This window comes from Pteropus vampyrus, unplaced genomic scaffold (assembly GCF_000151845.1).
Source record: "Pteropus vampyrus isolate Shadow unplaced genomic scaffold, Pvam_2.0 Scaffold64, whole genome shotgun sequence".
In the NCBI taxonomy this organism is placed as follows: Eukaryota; Metazoa; Chordata; class Mammalia; order Chiroptera; family Pteropodidae; genus Pteropus; species Pteropus vampyrus.
In genome coordinates, this window is record NW_011888845.1 from 2629611 (window position 1) to 2652346 (window position 22736).

At 33.0% G+C, this 22736-nt stretch overlaps 1 pseudogene; it reads left to right on the forward strand.

Annotated features, from left to right (window-relative positions):
* The window catches only part of LOC105292807, a 98153-nt pseudogene that overhangs the window by 31892 nt on the left and 43525 nt on the right, over positions 1-22736 (forward strand).

The following is a 22736-nucleotide window of genomic DNA, read 5'->3' on the forward strand; positions in this document are numbered from 1 at the left end:
ATCTAAATGTGCAGCAATACTCAACTTTTGAAAATAAATCTAAAGAAGGCACATATTCAATCAGTCACCTATATTCATTTACCATCTACTGTATGTCACTTTGGAAGGCACTGGGGATAGATACATCAGTAAACAACAACATTCAAAAGGAGACCAAATCTCTGTCCTCATAGAGCTTAGAATATTAGTGAGATACATTTAAAAAATTCTGAACAAAGCTAAAGCCAATTTCTTTGTGATATAAGACCTTTCATTAAAGTTTTAATGATTAGTACCATCTATAGGATAATAAAAGACAAGGGAAAAAAGATCTCATTTATCTGATAAATAAGGATATCTGTACCTGCTTAAAAAATTTTTGGTTGGAACAAACACTTCAAATGTCAGAATAATTCAGAGTGGCAACCGGTGAATATTCATTTTTTCACATGCTTAATCAAGCCAAACCTCAGCTTCTCCAACTCTATAAGTTTACGTATCATGAATCGCAAAGCAGGAGAAAGATCAAATAATGGTTACAACATTCAGGTTAAGAATTCTAGAGTCTAGACTGCATTACTTTTCATGGACAGAAGATCTATTTTAGGACTCCATAACTGAAATGTTTTTATTTTTTCCGGTTGATTAAAAAAGCTTAGAGATTGTATTTTAACTAGAACTCATCTCCTTTGTATCTACAATCTTATTAGGGGGATTTCTAACTGAAAGATAATCATGAAGATACAATCTTGTTTCACTAGAAAGTTAAAATAATAACTGCATTACACTAAATCTCAGAGTCCAATATTTTAAAAATCTGATTGCCAGAACACCATAGTAGGGAAAAAATTATCTAAAATTTTTTTCTAATATTCCAAAAGTCATAAAGGATACCATCCAAAAGACTTTTTATTAAATCTTAGTGCCATGAAATTAATTTGATTTATTGATGGATAAACTTTATTAATATTTTTATGTTATAGTGATAGGCCTTTTTTACTCATTCAATGGACTCTAGATTGATGGTAAAATGCCAGTTGTTTTACCAAGTCATTGAAAAAATATATCAAAGTTATAAGGACATATTACCTAAATATATCCATCTCCCTTGCTTTCTCCCTCACCACCTTATTAACCCAGTGTATTCCCAAAACATTCTGATGTTCAACCTTTGAACACAAATAAAAATTTGAGACATCGGTTTAACAAATTTAGTGACAAAAAAAGTAGATAATCACTAGCTTTTCAGTAGTGTGATAAAATAGCCAAACTGTTTAAATAAGGAATTACTTGCCTCAATATTTTCAAGGCAATTTGAATAAATTCAGGTTGTAATATATAGTTCTGAAATTTTAACTTATATCTACAATGCAAATACTTATTTTTATGAATGTCTCTGTAGTTTCATGCATAAAAAGGCATAGATCCGATCAGGCAGACAATTAACAGAGACTTTATTTGAATGCATCAAACCATTTTATCATTCAGATACAATTCAGTAAACTTCTATCATGGTTTGCAGGCAGAAATATTTGAGGAGAGCATAGGAATTAGGTAGACTGTGATGCTGTGCTGTATGCACTTGAAGAAATCTGCCCAAACCATGACCATATCTCTATGCTAGCTTAGTCCAAAGAATTAATCTTTATCTAACCAGTTTGGCCTTTGGGAAAGTATGTCAATTTACTTGCATCTAATTATTATGCTTTAGCTAATATTTATGGAGTCTACATGGATTCTACTGGAGGAATAAGATACAAGAATTATAAAAGAAATAGGTCAAAGAAATTGGCACATACATATGAACAGAAAAAAAGAATGCCTTTAATAAGGAGGATTTTCATAATTAAGTACATTTTCATAAATAAGTACATTTTCATAAATAAATTCTTATAGACTTTCAAGACTTTCAAGTTATAACTTAGGCATGCAAATTAAATAGCTCTTAAATTTAACCTTCTCCCTGAGCATGTCCAGGCACTAGAGCAATGTAGATTTATCTGCTATGGAGTTATAGTTCAACTTATAAAGTCCTATTTTGTACTGTAAAGAATAACCTGCAGTCACGCAGGCACCTTTAAAAAAATGATGGAAAGAAGGAAGAAAGGAAGAGAAGAAAAAGAGAAAGAGAGAGACAGAGAAAAAAAAGATGGGGAAAAGAAAGGGAAAAGAAGGAAAACTTACATAGGGATTTTCAAATCAAAACTGGTTTTAATATCTGTGTATTGAATTAATGTGTCAATGACAACTTTTTCTTTTTCTTTAGAATTTTCTGTATATTCTAAGTCTATACACAGCATAGAAAAGATATCATACAAAAGATATGTAAAATAGTTAAAACTTTTTCTTAGAAATGTATTCATTCTCATTTGTTATTTCCTCTGATGTTATCCCTTCTTTTAAAAAGTTTTATATTGCATATCTCATTTCATCTTTTCTGATCTTTTTAGTAGCTAATGTTCCTTTTAGTATGTAATATTTCCAGGAAAGACAACAAGATGTTTTTTCTAGAGTTTTGAACTGAAGTTACTAACATTGGAAAATTTCTCTCAGTGATAGTCTATGTACCAAATAATTAGATGCAGGGCTGTATGCATCGCTTCAAGTGAGTATTTAAAGACTACTTAAATTCAGCCATCAAGCACTGAATGCTGTCTCTTAAACTTTAGTGAATTACTCCAGACTTTTAGTCTCCCCACTCTCCCTCCCTATAGGATATTGTTCATGTTGGTTATTTAAATATATGTATATACAAAAAAAAAAAGAAGAAACATTAGATTCAATACTTAGTTTCTCAACAATCCTCTACCTACAAGAGACTGCTGAGTTATACTAAATTACAAACAAATAAAAATCATTTGGCGAGATCTGGAAATATTGCCTGTGTTCTTTCTACATCCTCAGTTTTATACATCCTTAGTTTTATATAACTGATTTAAACTTTTTTTTTTTTTTGACTGAGAGACAGAGGAAGAGAAAGTGATTGATTTTATGCCAAATTTTTCCCAATATTAAAAAAAAAAAATTACACCAGTTAAACAGGTCTGGAAGACTTTTTTTCAAGACTATTGTATTAGGAGAGAAGGATTGAACTCAACTCCTTTGAAACAAAAGACAGCAGAGTTTTTAAGTGCTCTGTGAGTTAGTGGAAAAGTATTAGAAGATGACAGGGGGAAGATTGGTCAATGTAACTAGGCCATCTGTGTTTGTTCATTGGTGCTTATCTAAGCTGGGCTCCTACCCTCCCACAGACACTGAAAGATAGGGGAATCATCTTCTTGATAATTGCATTTCAAAAGGTTGGCTCCTTTTGAAGCCATATTCTTGGATTGTAGAGGATACACATCTCAAAGAGGCAAAGAAAGAAATTATAATTTCAAGTTTACTAAAGTAGATGTTCTAAGAAAGAAATGTCAGGAGCCTAGAGTTAGGAAGAAAAACTGTCTAAAGTATAGTAAAGATGAGGACAACATTAAATCCTCTTAGTTGCCAGGCAATAACTTATGACTCCTGAACCACTCCTTTACTTTCTTTTTCTTATTTATATCTTCAAGATTATGTACATTGTCTCAATGCAATGCCCACTATGATACTTTATTTAAAAGTCTGATAAATATGTGCTTTATTCATACCTAAAGATGCCAGAGTCTTGCAAACTGAATCTATTCTGACGGAAGAGACCTCTGGATAATTATAAAAAAGACTCAAGGGCATAATGCAATTGATTCGACAACATTTAGCTGAGTCCCGAAAGCAAATCTATTTTGGTTCAAGCACATGCTTTTTCTCAGGGTTTCTTTATAACTATGTAGAATACCATCGACACTCTTATATAGTACATGCTCAATAAAAATTTGTTGGATCAAATTTGTTTTGCTCATTATCATGGAATTATATTTCTGATTTTTTTCTTTCCACGCTTTTTTAGGTCATTTTCTTTCCATGGAAGAGTTCCCCATTTATTTATAGATCGATAAAAACAAACAACTAGTAATTGTTCTTCATTAATCTTATGTTAACTATATATTTGATCAATAGTTATATGTTTCCAGAATTATATTTCTATATATTTAATTCTTAGTCTTCAACAAGAATATTTTTAATATAAAATAATAGGAAATTGAATATATTTTATATTTCTAAATGTTTTAAACCATTATTGTTTCCAACTGAGATTTGTTTTGTTTTCTTTAAAATGGTTACTAACATCATCTTAATATTACTATTTTTAAAACACAATAGTTTAAAAATATTTGTCCATGCATAATCTCATTTAATATTCACAAATAAAGTAAATGAACCCTTGCTTACTTTTACACATCAGTAAGTAACAGAGTAGGGACTCAAACTTAGCATGTTGCTCTCTTCTCCCTTTCATACCTCGATGGTTTAAAAAGAGTTGACAAGGTGGATTTGCAGCCTGATAGGAAATAGAATTGACCAGGAAAAATGTCTGAGTTTTCCTTTTAAAATATTGCTATGAGAAAATGCTTTCAAAACCATAAAAAATGTAAATTCAAAATTTATATTTAGAACAAAATGCTATTACCCTAATGGAGCCTGTTATTTTTGCAATTCTTTGTAATGATGAAAACATATTTATTTGATTATTACTTGGATCTATTCATTTTGTTATATTTTGGATTAAAGAAAAGCGAAAGCTTTGGTAAAATTTATATGTAATTAACACGGTTTATTAAAATCACAGACAGATATACTATTTTATTTGTCCTAGACTCATTCATTTATTAATATAGTATTGTGCAGTTTTACTTCCCAAAAATGTTTCTGTATCAGAAGGCGCACATATTTGGGTGGTATACCATTTTAAATATTTTTATTATAATATTATTCAGATTGTATCCACACATGCAAAGTGAAGTGCTGAGCAATTTTCTAACTAATTCAATTAATTTATGTATCCACTCTGGATAATTTGAACCAATAAAACCACTTTCATTTAGAACAAGTTTATTCATCTTCATTACCTGAATAATTGTTCCTCACTTCATTCAAATTTGCCTACAGAGAAATCACTTTCTGAATTAAGAACCAAGATGTTAAGATGTTGAATTACCTTCAAAAAGAATTAAAATAAGAAGCCTAAGATCACAAACATCTTTCGTTTTCAAGTCTTTTTTAATGAATGTTTTATTTTTTATATATAATTGAAAAATTCATTGTCCATCTGGACTGAAAGCCTATCAGCCAAGTTTCAGTCCAGGGAGAATTTTACCATAAAATATAATTTTTAAGACAAAAAAATTATGGATAATTATCTATATTTATATTTATCCATTTATTGATTAATATACCTATAGTTCTAATTTAATCCACAAAAATCTTATTATATTTTTTTAATCCTATAATTGCACTTTTACTCTAATTTTGAAATTTTTTCCTATTATAGTGGTAGAATAATTTAAGGCACAGAAAGAATTCACTGTCTGCTAAGGAAGCACAATCAGTTCTGCAATTAGAATAGGAATACAAATGAGGACTAGAAAAAAAGGTTTGCTTTAAATTTTATACTTTCAGACTCTTCACATTACTGCAGTGTAACTCATTTCATTTCTTTCAACAGGAAATATCAATTGCAGTAGAGAAAAGTGACATTCCTCATGGTGGCCCTGAAATATAAGATAGTGCGCTCAAATGACAATTGAGAATTTATATGCATGGCATCGAAACGTCATACAGGCATTTAGTATACAACATCTAGATCTCATTTTCTTTGTGACACTGATTACCCATATTTACCTGTATTTAAATCCATTCCTAGGTTCTCTGTGGTTATGAGCTTTTTATGGCATACAACTGAAATAAACAAATCACATAAACAATATATAACTCATCTAATGTTTAAATGCCTTATGAGGGAACAAAGTTATTGTCCTTAGGTTTGTATTAATTTGTAAAAGTCAATTTGACATATTTTCAGATACCCGAGCTCTTAACCAAATAGGCGCTTATTCATTCTGTATCTATTACTGAGACATCTATATGTTTTTATTTTTGTCCTCTACATTACAGATAGGCTCATCGGATCTTCAGCATTCATTACCAAAAAAAAAAAAAAAAAAAAAAAAACGTCGGCAGGATGTTAGTGCCTTGGCAGAGATATATAGAACATATAGTTGAAAATGAATTTTGAGCAGGACAAACTGTTTTCTGTTTACAAATCAATTTTAATGCAAAAAGTGTTTTATGCAATGTGAGTTGACACAAAAATCTTTGATCATAACATTGAAATTCTAAGATTTTCTCATATTAAGTGAAGCTAATTTTGGAAAATAAAAATTTTCTACTGAGTTTTGACGTACTTTGGTTATTTTAAAGATGGCTAGAGATAACTCAAATTAGAAATTAACTGCAAGTATTCACAACAGTTTTGAGTTTCTTTTTAATCTTCTATCTTGGGTATTATAACCTGGTGAATGAAGGAGAAAAAATAAGCTTAAAAATGTCAGTGAAATTACTAGCAAAATTTATTGGTAACATTATTCAATGATGTATTTACATACAGAACTTCCATTTCTATCCTTTTAAACTCAGGAATCAAATTTTTATGATTGAATTTTCCTCCTCTCATCATGTATCCCACATTATTCTTTCATCAGCGCTGGCCACTTTAGATACTTTTCACTTTGGTTATGTTTACTAAATAGACAGGGTTAACCATGCCTGTGTCAATAGACCAATATAGTTTCAGAAAACTTTCCTCTATTACACACAAAGGAACATTTTCTGTGTTGTTGTGAAACAATGTCTCAATGTAAGTGGTATAAATATGTGGAAGCCATGGAAATACACCTCTCAGATCTCCCCCATGGGATTGTATAATTGAAGGAAGGCCCCATCTTCTTCACTTTGACAGCCATTTCTACACCACATTCATATCGAGGCCATGTTTCTTAAGGGTTTCTCCTAGTTGGTGAATGAGCGTACAAGGCATGCTAAGGCAGGCTGATTTCTGTGAGGCACGGGACTCCTCTGATGGATGACTTTGGCTTGAAGACTCAATCTTGCTAAAACTTTCTTGGAATTGCACTGCGGTTTAAAGTCTCCCACTCAATCTTTTTTTTTTTCCTCATTTCTTGACAGAGATAAGATCTGTATTAGTGTTCAATAGCTCTCACCATCTCCTCTACATCCTTCCTCCTTTTCCCTCACTAGAAATTACTCCAATAGAGACTCTGACCTGTGCAATGAGGGCTATTATTGTGGGGAAGGCCTACAGTAATACTGTAGAAGCCAATAGAAATGCTTCTATATAGGAAAACGGTGAACGAAAAGCAATATTGCATTCCTGGAGCTGTTGTGGAGATTAGGGCCACTATAAAAGACTTGATGGACACAGGGGTGATGATAACAAAACAGCATGCCTGTTCAATTTGTCTATTTGGCCTAAGTAGAAAACAGATGTAATTTAGAGAATGGCAGTGGATGTTAGTAGGCTTAACCAGGTGGTATCTCCAGTTGCAGCTAATGTACCAGGTGTGGTTTCATTGCTTGAGCAAGTTAACAGATCTCCTGGTACCAGGTATATAGCTATTGGGCTAGCAAATGCCTTTATGTCCATCCCTGTCAATAAGGTACACCAGAAACAATTTACTTTCAGCTGTCAAGGCTAGTAATACAACTTCACTATTTTACCTCATGAGTATATCAACTCTCCAGCCATACATCATAATTTACTTCTCAGGAATCTTGATCATCCTTCTCTTCCACAAGGTTTCACACTGGTTTATTACATTAAAGACATTATGCTGATTAGATGCAGTGAGTGAGAAATAACCACTACTCTAGACTTATCGGTAAGATATTTTTATGCTAGAAAATGTGAAACAAATCCAACAGAAATTCAGGAGCTGTAACCTCAATGAAATTTCTAGGTTTGAGACTTTTTGAGATATCCTGTCTCAGGTAAAGGATAAATTTTTGCATCTGGACCCTCCTACAACCAAAATAGAGTCACAAAGCCAAGTAGTCTTCTTTGGATAATGGGTGTGACATATTCTTTATTTAGGGTGTTACTCTGGTCCATATTCTGAGTAATTCTAAAAGCTGCTTGTTTAGATTAGGAGCCAGAATAAGACAAGGTTCAGCAACAGGTCCAGGCTGTTGTGCCATCTGCTCTGTCACTTGAGTCATATGATCCAGCAGATCCAATGGTGCTTGAAGTGTCAGCGGCAACTAGGGATGTTGTTTGGAGACTTTGAGAGACCACTATAGGTGAATTGCAGGGTAGACCTTTAGGATTTTGGAACAAAGTTCTGTCAATCTCTGCAGATAAGCACTTCCTTTTGAGAAAGAGATCTTAGCTTATCACTATGTCTTAGAACCGTAGCTCCCCAAGTTACCATGTCATTTGAGCTGCCTGTTATGAGCTGGATATTACCAAGTCAGAAAGTTGAGTGTGCAAAGTAGCACCCCATCATCAAATGGAAGTGGTATATATGTGAATGGGCATATGCAGGCCCTGAGTATATCAATTTGCACAAGCAAATTGTATGAAGAAATAGCCCAAAGGCACTTGGCCGCTATATCTGATATACAGCTTTCTCTTTCCCAGTCTGCACTTATGACACTTTGAGGAAATTCCTTATGATTGGTTAACAGAAGAAGAGAGAACTCAAGCCTGACTTACAGTCATTTCTGCATGATATGCAAGCACTACCTAAAAGTGGACAGATGCAGCTTTACAACACCCTTTTTGGGACCCCCTTGAAGAATAGTGGTGAAGAAAAATTCCCCCAATAAGTAAAACTTTCGGTAGTGCATCCGGTTGTTCATTTTACTTGAAAGGAGAAACGGACAGATGTGTGTTTATATACCAATTCATGAGGCTGTGACCAGTTGTTTGTCTGGATGATCAGGGATTTGAATGGACATGATTGGAAAATTAGTGACAAGAAAATTTAGGGAAGAGATATTTGGATAGACCTCTCTGAATGGGCAAACATATGAAGAAATTTGTGTCTCACATGAATGCTCAGCCGAGGAGGATTTTAGTATCAAGTGGATATGAGTACTCATTCTGTAGATATCAATCAGCTTCCTTTTCCAGCCATTCTTGTCATTGCCCAATGGCCTCATGAAAAAAGTGGCCATGGTGACAAAAATGGAGGTTATGCATAGACTCAGGAACATGGACTTCCACTAGCAAAGGTTGACATGGCTACAGCCATCACTAAGTGTCCAATCGGCTAGCTCAGAGTCCAACACTAAGTCCCAAATATGGCATCATTTCCCAGGGTCATCAGCCAGCTACTGGTTGTCAGTTGATTATATTGGACCACTTTCATCATGAAAAGGGCAGCATTTTTGTTTTTACTGGACTATATACTCTGCGTATAGATTTTCCTTCTCTGTACACAATGCTTCTGCCAAAACTGCTACCCATGGGCTTATAGCATGCTTTATCTACCATCATGTTTTTCCATAATCCATTGTTTTGAGTATAGGCTCATTGCTGCACTTCTTTTGCTCTGAAGTGAATGTTTACTTCAGAACAAAAGAAATTGTGAGGAGCACAAATGAAACTTTGAAGATGTCTTAGTTTCTGGGTCTCTTATCATTTTCCTTCCCTAGCATTTCCCCCAGTAAATAAATCTCTAGTACACCTAATACTGTCACAGTGTTTGGACCAACATTTGGTAGAGACTTAAGCACTTTTTAGTTAGAGTTTTTATCCTTATTTTATTTTATTTTTTACATTTCTCTAATTGTCACTTATTTTTACCATATTATAATAATTAATTCCTATGTCTATAGTCTCATCAAATTATTTAAACTAATTATCTCAAGAAATAATGCTTTATTTTTTCTCTCGGTGTCTTAGCATCCTATCCAAAACATTTTCAAAATATACTTATTTAACAAAAATATTAAATAAATAAATGATCAAATTATGTGTAAGCATTTTATATTAATACTTAAAGAAGTAACCATGTCAATCTACTTTCTTGGCTTCAAATCTTCTGTTTAGAAGTGAGTTTTTAAAAGTAATAGATTTACATGGATCCATTTTTTACAAAACTTTTAGCACATCAGCCATAGGAAATTGATATATAGTCTAGAACACAGAGACATACAAATAACTAATGAATAAAATGATATTAATTTACTTTTGAATTGAATTAAGTCTTAGGGAGGACATATTGTATTATATACCATCTTTCCAAAATAATTGCTATTAGTTGACATTTTGCACATGCTAAAATCAATATAACATATAAACAACTATTCCTTTAACATCACTAAAAATTTTTTTAAATTATGACATAAATTTTACTACTTTATATAAAGGCAATTATTTGAAAATACAGAGGAAAACAACACACACACAGATAAAAGAAAATTAAAGTAATCTTTTTATAAATGGTGTTATATCCGTATGTTTAACTATAGGCAAAAGCTAATCATATTATTTTAAACTTTAACTATATTCTAATGATGTTACTTAATATTTATGATGTCATTTAAATTTACATAATAGTAATTTGTATTAGAATGCAATTGTTTTAAATTATAAAGTTACTGACTATAAAGAAGAAAAAATAGTAACATAACTATAATAATAAGTTATTTAAAAATAAATTAACTAAATATTGACTAATGGTAGGAATAACTGTTTAGGATGTACTTTAAGCACAGGCTGATTCTAGAGAGAGCAGATATAGAATTTAAAGAAAAATGCTTTTACCTATTATATTTCTCCAGCAGCAGTTGGATCATTTATGGTCAATTTAATTAATGGCTCTTCCCAAAGTGACTACTTGTCATAGACAAGCACATAAATATTGCAAATAGATTTTTAAGATAAACATGACATGGGCATTTATATGGTCTATTAGTAAACACTTTTTCTGTGTTATGATGCATGAAGCTAGAGCTGACATGTTTTGGTTGCCTGAGGTGGGTATTGAAAAGGAACTAAAATAAAATCAAGTAATAATGTTATGTTCTTCTGGATATATTTTTTATGTATTTTAATTTTTTAATTACAGTTGGCATATGATATTATATTAGTGTCAGGTATACAACACAGTGATTAGACATTTATATAACTTACACTATGATCACCTGGATAAATCTAGTACTCATCTGATACCATACATAGTTATTACAATATTATTGACCTTATATTATACTTTACAATCGCATAAATATTTCTCCTTCTTAATCCCTTCCTTTTTTTCACTCACCCTCCAACCTCCTCCCATCTGGCAATCATGAAAATATTCGCTGTATCTATGAGTTTGTTTCAGTTTTATTTGTTTGTTTATTTAGTCTTTAGATTCTACATGTAAATGAAATCATATGGTATTTGTCTTTCTCTGTTCTACCTACTCTATTCAGCACGGTACCCTCTAGGTCCATCATGTTGCAGATGGCAAGATTTCGTTCCTTTTTTATGACTAAGTAATATTCCATTGTGCATATATGTACCACCTCTTCTTTATCCATTCATCCATTGACGGACACCCAGGTAGTCTCTATATCTTGACTATTGTAAATAATGTGGCAATAAACATGTGAATTCTCATGTCTCTTCCAACTAGTGTTTTGCGTTTCTTCAGATAAATACCCAAAAGTGGGATAAATGGGTCCTTCTTTGTCTCTTGTTATAGCCTCTGTTTTAAAGTCTATTTTGTCTAGTGTAAGTATTACTACCCCGGATTTTTTTTTCATTTCCATTTTCACGAAACATCATTTTCTATCCCTTTAGTTTCAGTCCGTGTGTGTCTTTCGGTCTGAAGCCAGTCTCTTGTAGGCAGCATACATAAGGAGCTTTTCTCTTGTTGCTATTCTGATTTGGGTGTTTTCTGCTAAGCTGATGTGATCCTCTGCTTCATCTAACGTGCTGTCGATTCCTCCTAAGGTATTCTTCCTTTCAGTTATTGTAGTCTTCATTTCTGATTTGTTCTTTTTTATATTTCCTTTAACCATTTTCATGTTTTCTATCTGTTAAAGTTGTCACCGAGTTTATCTACTCTTTTGCTAAGTTCATTGAACATTTTTATAACCAATATTTTTAACTCAGATTGCTTGTCTCCATTTTGTTTATTTTTTTCTAGAGCTTTGTTCTGTTCTTTCATTTGGGACATGTTTTTGTCTCCCCATTTTGGCTTCCTGTCTGTGTTTGTTTCTATGTATCAGGTAGGACTGCTATATCTCCTGGTCTTAGTAGAATGGCCTTATGTAGAAGGTGTCCCATGGGGCTCAGTCTTTCTGGTCACCTAAGCCAGGTGCTCCAGGTGTGTCCTTGTATGGATTGTGCATGCCCTCCCATGTTGTAGTTGAGCCTTAGTTGCTGTTTGTATGTCAATGGGAGGGATTGACTCTCGGGCTGATGGTTATGGGGACTGGCTGGTGACTAGAGTTGTTGTACAGGGGCTGACCTTACAAAGCAAGAGTTGCTTTAGTAAGACTCTGGTGCCTGCCCAGTTTGCTTTTTAGGTGTCATCTCGAATGGGTGGTACCCTGGCTCAGACTGAAGCTGGATACTGGGCATGCAGGCTAGGGTCTACAAGCCAAGTTCAGCCGCAGCCAGTGCCCTGCCTGGGGCCATCTGGCATGAACCACCAAGCAATGTACAGATGGCTGCCACTGACACTGAGCTTAGGTATGATTCAAGAGGCCAAGTTGCAAACTGAAGCTCACTGTTGCTAGTGCTGGGTTTGAGGCTACTCAGCAAAAGGTATGGGGTACACCAAGGCCAGATGCTGCTTGCATAGATTTTGTGAACCTCTGAAAGTACACAGCATGAGCCAAGACAGGCTGTTTGTATGGAAAAACCACAAAGTGACTTGCGTCTACAAGTTGAGTAGAATCTCATGGAACTACTAGAACAGGGCAACCAGTGTTAGCCAAGTTGATGGAGACTCAGATATGGCAGTAACATGGGTCTGCATGCCAGGAGGGGAGAGGGCTCAACAAAAGAGACAATGGATTCTGCCACTACTTCTGTTTGGGAGAAAGCTGTCTCTCCAACTTTTACCCTGAAGTCAGACAATTCAATTCCTCTTTGTATGTTCCTGGTACCTTTTGAGCTGCTGCCCCAGCATTGGAGCTCAGAGTGAATGAATTTGTCAGCAAGTAAGTTTGTGTTTAAGTCTCTTAAAAGGAATGCCTGAGACTCCAGCATCCCTCTGTCTCACTCAGCCCAAATCTTTGTTGGTTTTCACAGCCATAAGTTGTGAAGACTTCGCTTCTCAGCACTGGAACCCTGAGCTAGGAAGCCTGGTGTGGGGCTGGGATCTTTCACTCTTTGGGGAAATCTTTGTAGTTGCACTACCCCTCCTGATTTTCAACTGCCACATATAGGTGTGAGACCAGCTCTTTCCGTGTACCCGACCCTCCTACCAGGCTTGAGGTAGCCTATTCTGTGTGTCTCTAGTTGTAGGACTTCTGTTCAGGTAGACTTCAGGTGACTCCAAATGATGGCTATTCTGTAGTTTAGTTGGAATTATGATGTATTTTTAAGAGGAGGCAAGCACAAACCTACTCTGCCATCTTGACCGGAAGCTTGAAAACATTAATATAAGAAATATATATTTGGTCTTCTTTGTCCCTACCTCCACTTCTTGGCACAGAGCTACTAAAATCTTTGAATTTTCTAAGTCTAGGTATTGTTAAAATGAACTGTCAGCACTATGTGATCTGTCCTTTTATACAATTGAGACAATTAAACATTACACATTTGTATTATTGTAGCTTTTGTATTTTCTTCTACTTTATGACATACAGTTAAAATAAAGGATATAAAAATAATTCTATTTAAGCATATTAAACTTTCCTTCCATGTGACAATCAGTATTAGCTCTTCTCAAGCCTTTCACTCCAGTTAGAGATTCTTGGTAAATGTTTGTTTGCCTGCTTTAAAATAATCCTTAAAACTTTGAAATTAATCTCAATTTGACAATGCAATTGTATAGTTGAAGAGCATAGCCTCAAGACAACATAAACATTTATAGAGTACATGCATTTAGCTAACATTGTGAAGAAGATTATTTTTCAGATTTGAATTGAATAATATAATATTATATCCTCATATTTAGAGCCTAAATGTAAAAATCGTGAAGCATTTTAACTTCATTAGGCAAAGAGGTATTAATAATGGTAGCTGTATAAATCTTATTAGTCACCCCTTACTTTCCAACTGGATACTCACAACATCTATACAAAATAACTACAAAAATAGTTGTATAAGTTAAGTTCAAATCTCAGGATATTTTATGGGTCTCAGAATGAGCTGATTGGTTTCTAGATTGATTTAACTAGTTTTTGAAATGATTGTTGTCACTGCATATTGGTTTCAGAAAGACATAAAATAATGACATGTAAGCTGGTAATGGCCTTAAGGAACGAATATGAATTCCTGCCTCTCCTATTCCCTTATTTTTTATTATGTTTATGAGATTTATGTATGCAACAGCTTGGATCTCAGATGCCACAACCTATTTTTATAGGAAACATTAGTAAGAATTTGAGGAAGAGAGAAAAAAGAACTTTGATCAATATAGGAATGTAAATTCAATTTGTATAGGCTGAAAAGCCTCCCCTTGCATTCAGTTACTATAATATTTGCTTGCACTGCATATTTTTCTGCCTTTCAAGTGACTCTTTACCTGTCTTCAACTTCTTGTTTTACTGACATGAGAGACAGCAAGGTCTAGTTCATTAATTCAGGAAGTAATAATTCTAATTATCTTCCCAAGCTTAACTCTAACTTCTCTCATAGTGAAGGCAATGAAAGCTGGCACAGCAGCTGAATTTAAACATGGCAACGCTCAGAGAGAATAAGTAGGTGACTTGAATCCAAAGGACATGATTACCTCTTCTTTTCAGACTTAACAACTATGTTCTTAAGACAATTTGAACTTCTACTTTGGAATACGAAAATGGAGCATTTAAGTTGCTTCTGGCTTTAAAATGAAACCAGATTGGTGAAATCACCTGGATAAACCCCACAATGTGGTGTGACAATTTCAAACTAATCATGTGGTGCTTGTCTGTACTGTGAAGGTGGTTTACCTTGAAGTATGATTCTTTCTTCCCAAGTTACTGCCCTCAGAAGCACGTTACAGAGGGCTTACTTTGTTATTTAATTTACCTTTTTTCTTATATTGTTGAATTAGAAGCATTTAAGTTGCTCCTGATTTATCTTGTAAGGAAATACAAATCTCAAACCATCTCTATTCCTGCAATTTACACTTTATGTCAGCCTGGTGTCTGGGAAAGAAAGTAAATGATAGACTTGAGATGGCAGCATAAAAATACCAACTTTCCTTCCATTGCAAAAATTAAAAAAATAAAATAAAAGCAATTTTGCAATGCTATGCTATTTCCAATCACATTTAGCATGAGGTGAATTGAAAGTATTTCTCTTTTTCATTTTTCTTACTCTTTATTAATCTATTATCTACATAATGTTTACAAGATTGTTGTAGCTCTATTGTTTTCCTTCCTTTTTCCTTTGTGACATTGAGTTAACATCTGAGGAATTAATCGTTTCACCATTTCGTGCTAACTATTCTATGGTCTAATATTGGTCCTTCTGTCCAAGATTGTTCTGCTTACATCACTGAGCAGAGAGCAGCATGCATCTTTTCAGTGCTTGTTTCTTGACAGCTCTCGTCTTCAATGATAGCAAGGCAGAGCTTTCAGAGTCTCTATTAAATAGACTTACTCAATTTGTTTCTGCTCTTGCATTACATAAACTATCCCAAGGGAAAATATATGCACTGAAAAGTATATCTGACATAATTCCCAGGTATGTTGTTCCAAATGATTTACTTTAAGATTGTGAATACAATTGCTATGGAATAGGGGACCTATCCTGAGGTCCAGATACAGATGGATGATGTGAGAAATAAAAAGGTTACTCTACTGAATCAAGCAAAAAGACACTATCTCACTTTGAGCATAGGGATCTGTTATAATGGGACTGGATTGAAATTGGAAAACTAGGGCAAGAGGCAGAACTTTAAGCCACAGGAGCAAAAACTAAATATGGTTAAAATTTAGCAACAAGCAATAGAATAGAATAACTCTCAAAGGTCTTATGACTTTTTTCTTCTTGCTATAAACATTTCCTGAGGGGTAAAGTAGGAGGCAAAACAAATGAGGACATAAGATTCTTTGGCAGATAAGGCCATTTAGCTGATGAATAATCAAATTTTTACCAAGAGACCAAAAACAACATTTTTGTTTATTTGTTTTTATTCTCTATGAAATTTAAAATACAGTTCATGAAATTTAAACAGTCCAAAAGAGGAATCCAACATTTGATGTTATGAGTTCATAATAATTACACAACCTGCTATTACTTTGTTATAGTTGTTTATTTTTTTAGAGAGTAAAAAGTAAAATTTGACTCTGTTTTGCAAAAGTAAATCCTTTATAAGTGACATTTAGACTGTGCTAGTTCATGAAATACAGATCTGTCACTCAACTGCTGAGTTTCCCTTATTTGTGAAGTAGTCTTATCTTCTTTATATGCTCTTAGATACAGCAGCAGCTGCTAAGTGTGTCTTAAAAGAACCAGTTATTTTATATGCCATGGGGTGACTGGTGTGACAGCTGTGAACATTCAGGAACATAAATAATTTGTAAATAACTGTATGTTCTCCAATAAGACACAACTGGAGAGGTTTTTCGAACAAGGAAATTAATATACTGTATTGCCTGATGCACAACAAGGAGTGTGTGATTGTTCTAATATGCTTCTTAGATGTTTTTTCATACACCAAAATTTTTTTAATGTTTCTAAAATTATCTTAGCTGAAAATGATCTTTAGCTCAAGAGGGTAGGAAAAAATAATTCTCTGACATTTCTCCCTTTCTCAATTTTCTCTCCTTTTATTGACAAAACAGTATACTCTTAAAAAGGGTAAGAAATGTGACGGGCAAATTGGGGAAGAGTATGGTAAAATGGGCAGGACTATTCCCTGTGCAACTTACCTTGTCTGCCTCCCGACCCTGTGATGATTATTCCTTGGGAGGGAAAATCCATATAAGTATAGGAAGAAGTTCTATCTCTGAACTTAGATATAGAAAAAGTGATTCACGGGCTCCCATTCTCATAAAGGAGATTGGTCGAGGATTGAATTAATCTATGCTTTGGAGAACAATAAGTCTGCTTCATCTGAAGCAGGTTCTTCAAAGATTTATCAAATAGGAATCTATTCAGACCTAATGAGATTGTTATGAAGACCAGTGAGCTAGTATACTTTAACACTTTTAGATTTTTAAGGAAGAAGCATATTGAACTGAGTGAAAATACTATTATTGTGAAGTCATAGAATCCCATAAAGTTAAAATATCATTTCTCAAAAGCACTTCTTGCAACTTCTGAAACTATAAACATAGCCATTTCTACAATATCTTTTTTAAATCTAAGGAAAGTGCAGCGAACTAACTACTATTTAATAAAAGTAATAGAAACTCTTCCCTTGCAAAAAACATTTTTCATCTACCAAGTGCCGAGAAGGAATATTAATATTGATTTAGACTCAGATATAAATTCTGACCTCAAAAGTACTGAATGTGATTAGCCTGAATGTGCATTGGCCCCAAGGATTATGAATTCTGGCTTTTTTCTTGATAATGATATTTTGAATCAAAGAAATTTGAGCTTTCTATAGCAATATTGAAGTCCTGAGTATTTTTAAATGCTTTTGGTACAGTCCAGAAAGGACAGAAAACTAGATTTTTTTCCCACATAATTCTGTACAATACCATCTCATCTGCTGTTATGGTATATTAACCCCAAAATAAGTTTGGTAAAATCAAAGTGATATGAATACGGTAAATGCATGTTTTGTTTAAGCTAATAATATAGATATAATTGTAAGGGTATAGTGAACAGATTTATAAATATTGGTATATACATTTGTTCCCCTTTAAAAGGAAGGTTTCTTGTCATTAACAGAATGCTGGTTCCAGAATTTCTGGAAGCCAAGTAAAATCAAAATCAATGAATTATATAATGCTAAGTGTTCTTTACTCATCTAGGTAATTTAAAAATGTAGTATTCCTCTAAAAGAAGTGTTTATTTGTGATTCCCAAAACAAATTAGAATCACACGGTTTTCAAGATTACCAGTGCCAACCTAGGCACAATGTGGACTACTAGCCCAGAATTCTGTATACAGTTTCAGAAACATTGTGAACTTTTGCTTTGTCTTTAATACCCTCTTAAATTTCTTCTTGGTGATGTACTTACTCTATACAGTCCATACAGTTTATTTTAATAATGACACAGTTACTCAGAACTAGATGTATACATTTTCTTCAGGATCATTAATCTTTTAGCTTTCCCCCTACCTCCAATATCTTATTTTCCTACTTTTCTAAGTTTTTCATATATTTTTCTAATTTTCTTTCTCAATTGACTTGTTCCCTTTTCCCACAGGTATTGATTGTGGAGAAATTTAAATGAGCCACATTACCATGAGCAGGTTACGGTTCTTTCATGCATAGAGACATCCCAGCACATCATTTAGTTATTTGATTTCTACTGATGCTGTATTGACTAAAAAGTGTAAAAGAGAAAGAATATCCAATTAAAGAGATACAAACAAATGTGAGCATTAAAATACAAATAAATAAATCCACTCACATTTTATCCCTTCAAGTTTAATGAACGTAGTATAATTTGAAATGTGATTCTTAAACATTTTTTGACAGGTCTTCAGTGATTTCACACACAAACACACACACCCTCTCTCTCTCTCTCTCTCTCCCTCCCCCTTGAAATGCTTTTCTGTTTTTTTGTGACACTAATGACTTTAAGAATTTTTTTTTTTCTTGTGAATATATTTTCCATAGTAATTTTCATTGTTTAAAATTATGTTGCAGAAATAAATCCACATTTAGAGACTGACCAAACACTTGTTTTCAAGAGATGTTCTGTACCCAAAGGAGATTGTCTCTCTCACTCCTGTAAGTGTAAAATTGTTGTATAATTTTTAGGATTTGCGTGGTTAATTATGTCTTTCAAAGTGTCAACTGTTCTCTTTAAGGGTTCAGACTACTTATGCGTTATAATAAATTTTTGGAGATAAATAGTAAATTCTTTTCTCATATATATGTATATATAAAATACAAATAATTATTAAATACACATTTATACACATGAGGATCCTAATTGCTTTTTTCTTGCATTTCCATTTCTAGGAGGCTAAGCCAGATCATGTGATCTCACAAAGTACTCACGATTATTTAGAATTAAACATTAATAATAGAAAAATCACAAATGGCAACTGAAAAGTAGGAATGCCCAAAGATAGACGGAGGTAAGATGGGAAAATTGTCACTATGTGATCGGACCCTTCTTGTAGCAATGTAGGGTGCCCTGCTGCCTTGTAGCTCTCCTTCAGTAATGTCCCTCCGACCATTTAATGAACATTCATTAAGCAAGTGCTACAAGCCAAACTGCTAGGTTACAAGACAAAAGGAATTCAAGAACTATATATGAGGAACATACATGGCAGACAAATAAGTACACAACTAAGATATATGGTGGGTACAAGTACTATGGAGACAATGAAGAGTCTATGGCTATCTACTGAGATAATAAGGACAAAAAGTGTTAAGTTCTCTGTGTGGATCAATATTTAACTTTAGAAGTCTCAGAAATGTTCTTTGTGGCAGAATGGCTTGACATCAGCGAAGCATGGTATTCAGTAATCTGGCCATATATATTACTTTTACAGATATCATTAGCTGTTCGATTTTGCCCAGTCTTTGATCTTTATCAAGTAGCAAAGGAAAATCAAAATTTAGGCAATTAAAGTCAGGAAATTATTAAATTAATGTGAAAGGGACCTTAGAGATATCTAATTCAATTAGAATTATTAGGAAATATAGCATTAAGTTTAATATATAACATTGTATAAAATTTCTTAAATATCAAACACTAACAAACTCAATAGTAAAATGATATTTTCAATTAGTTGAATAAATAAATGCTGATTTATGAATCATTTTATGAAAGAAAATTGTGGGAGAGAGATTTTAAAATAGACCTGTCTGATAGGTAAAACAGGTATAACCCATAAAAAAGAGAAAGTTCATTAAGTAAGTAAATTCAAGAAATAAATATCTTTATATCTTTCCCAGAGGGAAAGATATGGCAACACCCTAGTGGAAGGCTAAAATAGAATGCACAGTAAAATTAGCTAGAACGACTAGAGAAAGAGAAAGTACAGAAAATTAGGTGCCTTAATAACAATAATTAGTTTTAAAGTTATACTTCAAATGTACCAGTTTTCAATTTATTTTGTCTAATTTTCTTCTGCTTGTGGTTACAATCCTGCTGTGGATAATATTCACATTTCTTATTTGGGAGGCAGCTGTCATGTGGAACTGTAGTGGTTTTTCTCAGTTATTGATTCATAACGATCATGTCATTTTAGCAGAAGAACCATGAAAGATAATTTGTATGAAAATCCATGTTAAGAAAGAAGGATCTAAAATCAGAAGACTTCCACTATTAAAAGTATTGTTTTATAAACACAATAAACTCAACACTCCCAATCCTTCAGTAAGTTTTCTTGGCCCTACTTTTAAACTATAGCCAGTATCTGACCATGTCTTATCACTTCCGCCACTGCCACTCAGGTACCAACAGTCGCCATATCTTGGATTACTGCAATCTCTTCTGAACTGGTTATTCGGACTCCACTTTTATGCTCTCATAGTCTATTTTTCCCTCAGGGACAACAAGGCCTTGAAAATGCAAGTAGTATAACATACTGTCTACCATATCTTACAGGGTAGAAGCCAATGTTCTCAGAGTGACCTACTGTCTTGTCACATTTCTGGCCTCATCCCTTCTCATGTACTTTTTTGCTGCCTCCTCTCTGGCCATAGCTACTACAATGGGTATGGCAAGCTTCTTCCTCAGGAACTTTGAAAAATGCTGTTTCCTTTACTTTAGATGATCTATTCCCAGATATTTCTTGTGCGTTTCTTTACCTCCTTTATGACTTTACTAAAATGTTAGCCACTGGCTGTTACTGCAGTTCAATATTTTTATTCAATATTTAATATTTACATTTTTATTAGATTACAGTAACAGCCCATGTTAGCAAATCTAACTAGATCTTCTTAAGATCAATTTAATTCAGGTTTTAAAATGACTTAAATAATAATAATATTTATTAGTAACCTTAAGTACCTACTCTGTGTCTAATCCATTTGTGGATAAATTCCTGAGTTCTTATATATAGAATCTACAAATAAATGAAATTCAGGATGTAGCAATACGACTACATACAAAAAAGTTTTTAAAAAATTTTATGTTGTAGAATGTTGCCGTTAATTCATCATAATTATATAATTTTGAAACGAGAAGTATTTTTAAAATATATAATTATGTATGATTTCAAATCAATACAAAATGATTGTACATGTAGAAATTTTAGTTATTGAATCATTTTTTATCTTTGAATAAATTTATTTATAAATATGTCAAATTTCCCAAGGCTTTATGGTCATAGAAAAATATATTTAAAAACCAAGCTTTATGGTTTGATACAGCTATTAGGAGTCTAGGCAATTCAATTTTAATTCAAACTATTTTGTTTGAGAAGTTTTTATTGTGTATTTTTAAGTAACTTCTTTACGTCTATAACTGCCTTAATGTGAGGGAAAAAGAGTATATTATATAAAAAACATATAGTGGTCATTTACATCCCCAAATACTTCTGTTCGGTTCTAACAAATTTTTTGCCTTTGAAGTTTAGTTTTTTATCCTAAAGATGTTCTTTCTTTGAATATTATAACTATAAAAAACATGGAAAGCATGTTTTAAACATTATAGTCAATGGCTTTCTCTAGGAATGATCCTACTAATATGAAGATATAATCATCTTACAATAAGCTGCCATCAATAAGAATCTTCAGAATGACAGTGTTTACTATATATTTCTAATAGTCCTCAGATTTCATTTTAATTTAACTTATATCTGTATTCAAAGAAAGGAGAGAAAAAAAGCTCTCTATGTGAATGCACAAATAATCCAAAACCCTTCACTATTCTCCCAAAGTCAAACCCCTTGGTGATTTTCTCTGAAGGCTGAATTCACAACACATGATATGCAAGTACATTCATATATCTAGTCATATTTCTTGACACATTCAGTAGTTATAGTAAACGTTTCTTTTGTTTATTCCAGAGAAAAAAGTATTCATGTTTCAAGCATTTTTTAAACTTTGAATTTTAATCTTCATACTTCTTGCACTTACTGTTTTATTGTTTTAGTGCACATTTGTTCTAAATAGCCTATTAAAATTGAATAGGTCAAATTGTTCAAGCATACTCTCACAATTTTTTTCTCTGCATTTTGAGCATTTTTGTATTCATGGTTGCAAACAATATTTGAATTTATTTATTACAGAATTTAACTCAATTTAACTTTTTCATAAGGATGGGTGAACCCAGCCATCTTTTTCATTTGTCAAATGACTTGCACTATTTTAAAGAGTTTTAGTATACTATAATCACATTTTTTTTTAGAACAAGTTGTACTTAAGAAAACCTACATAGGAATGTTTCTTCCTATTCTTTATTCAATATTAATAAAAATGGAAATATTTACTTTATTATAGGGATTTATAAGGTTTTGGGAATAATTGTATCATAGTGAAATAAAATGTAAATATTTATGTATGTAATTGAATCTACAGTGAAAAACATTTAAAGTAAAGGATTTTTTTGTTGGTATCAAAAATGCCAAAACA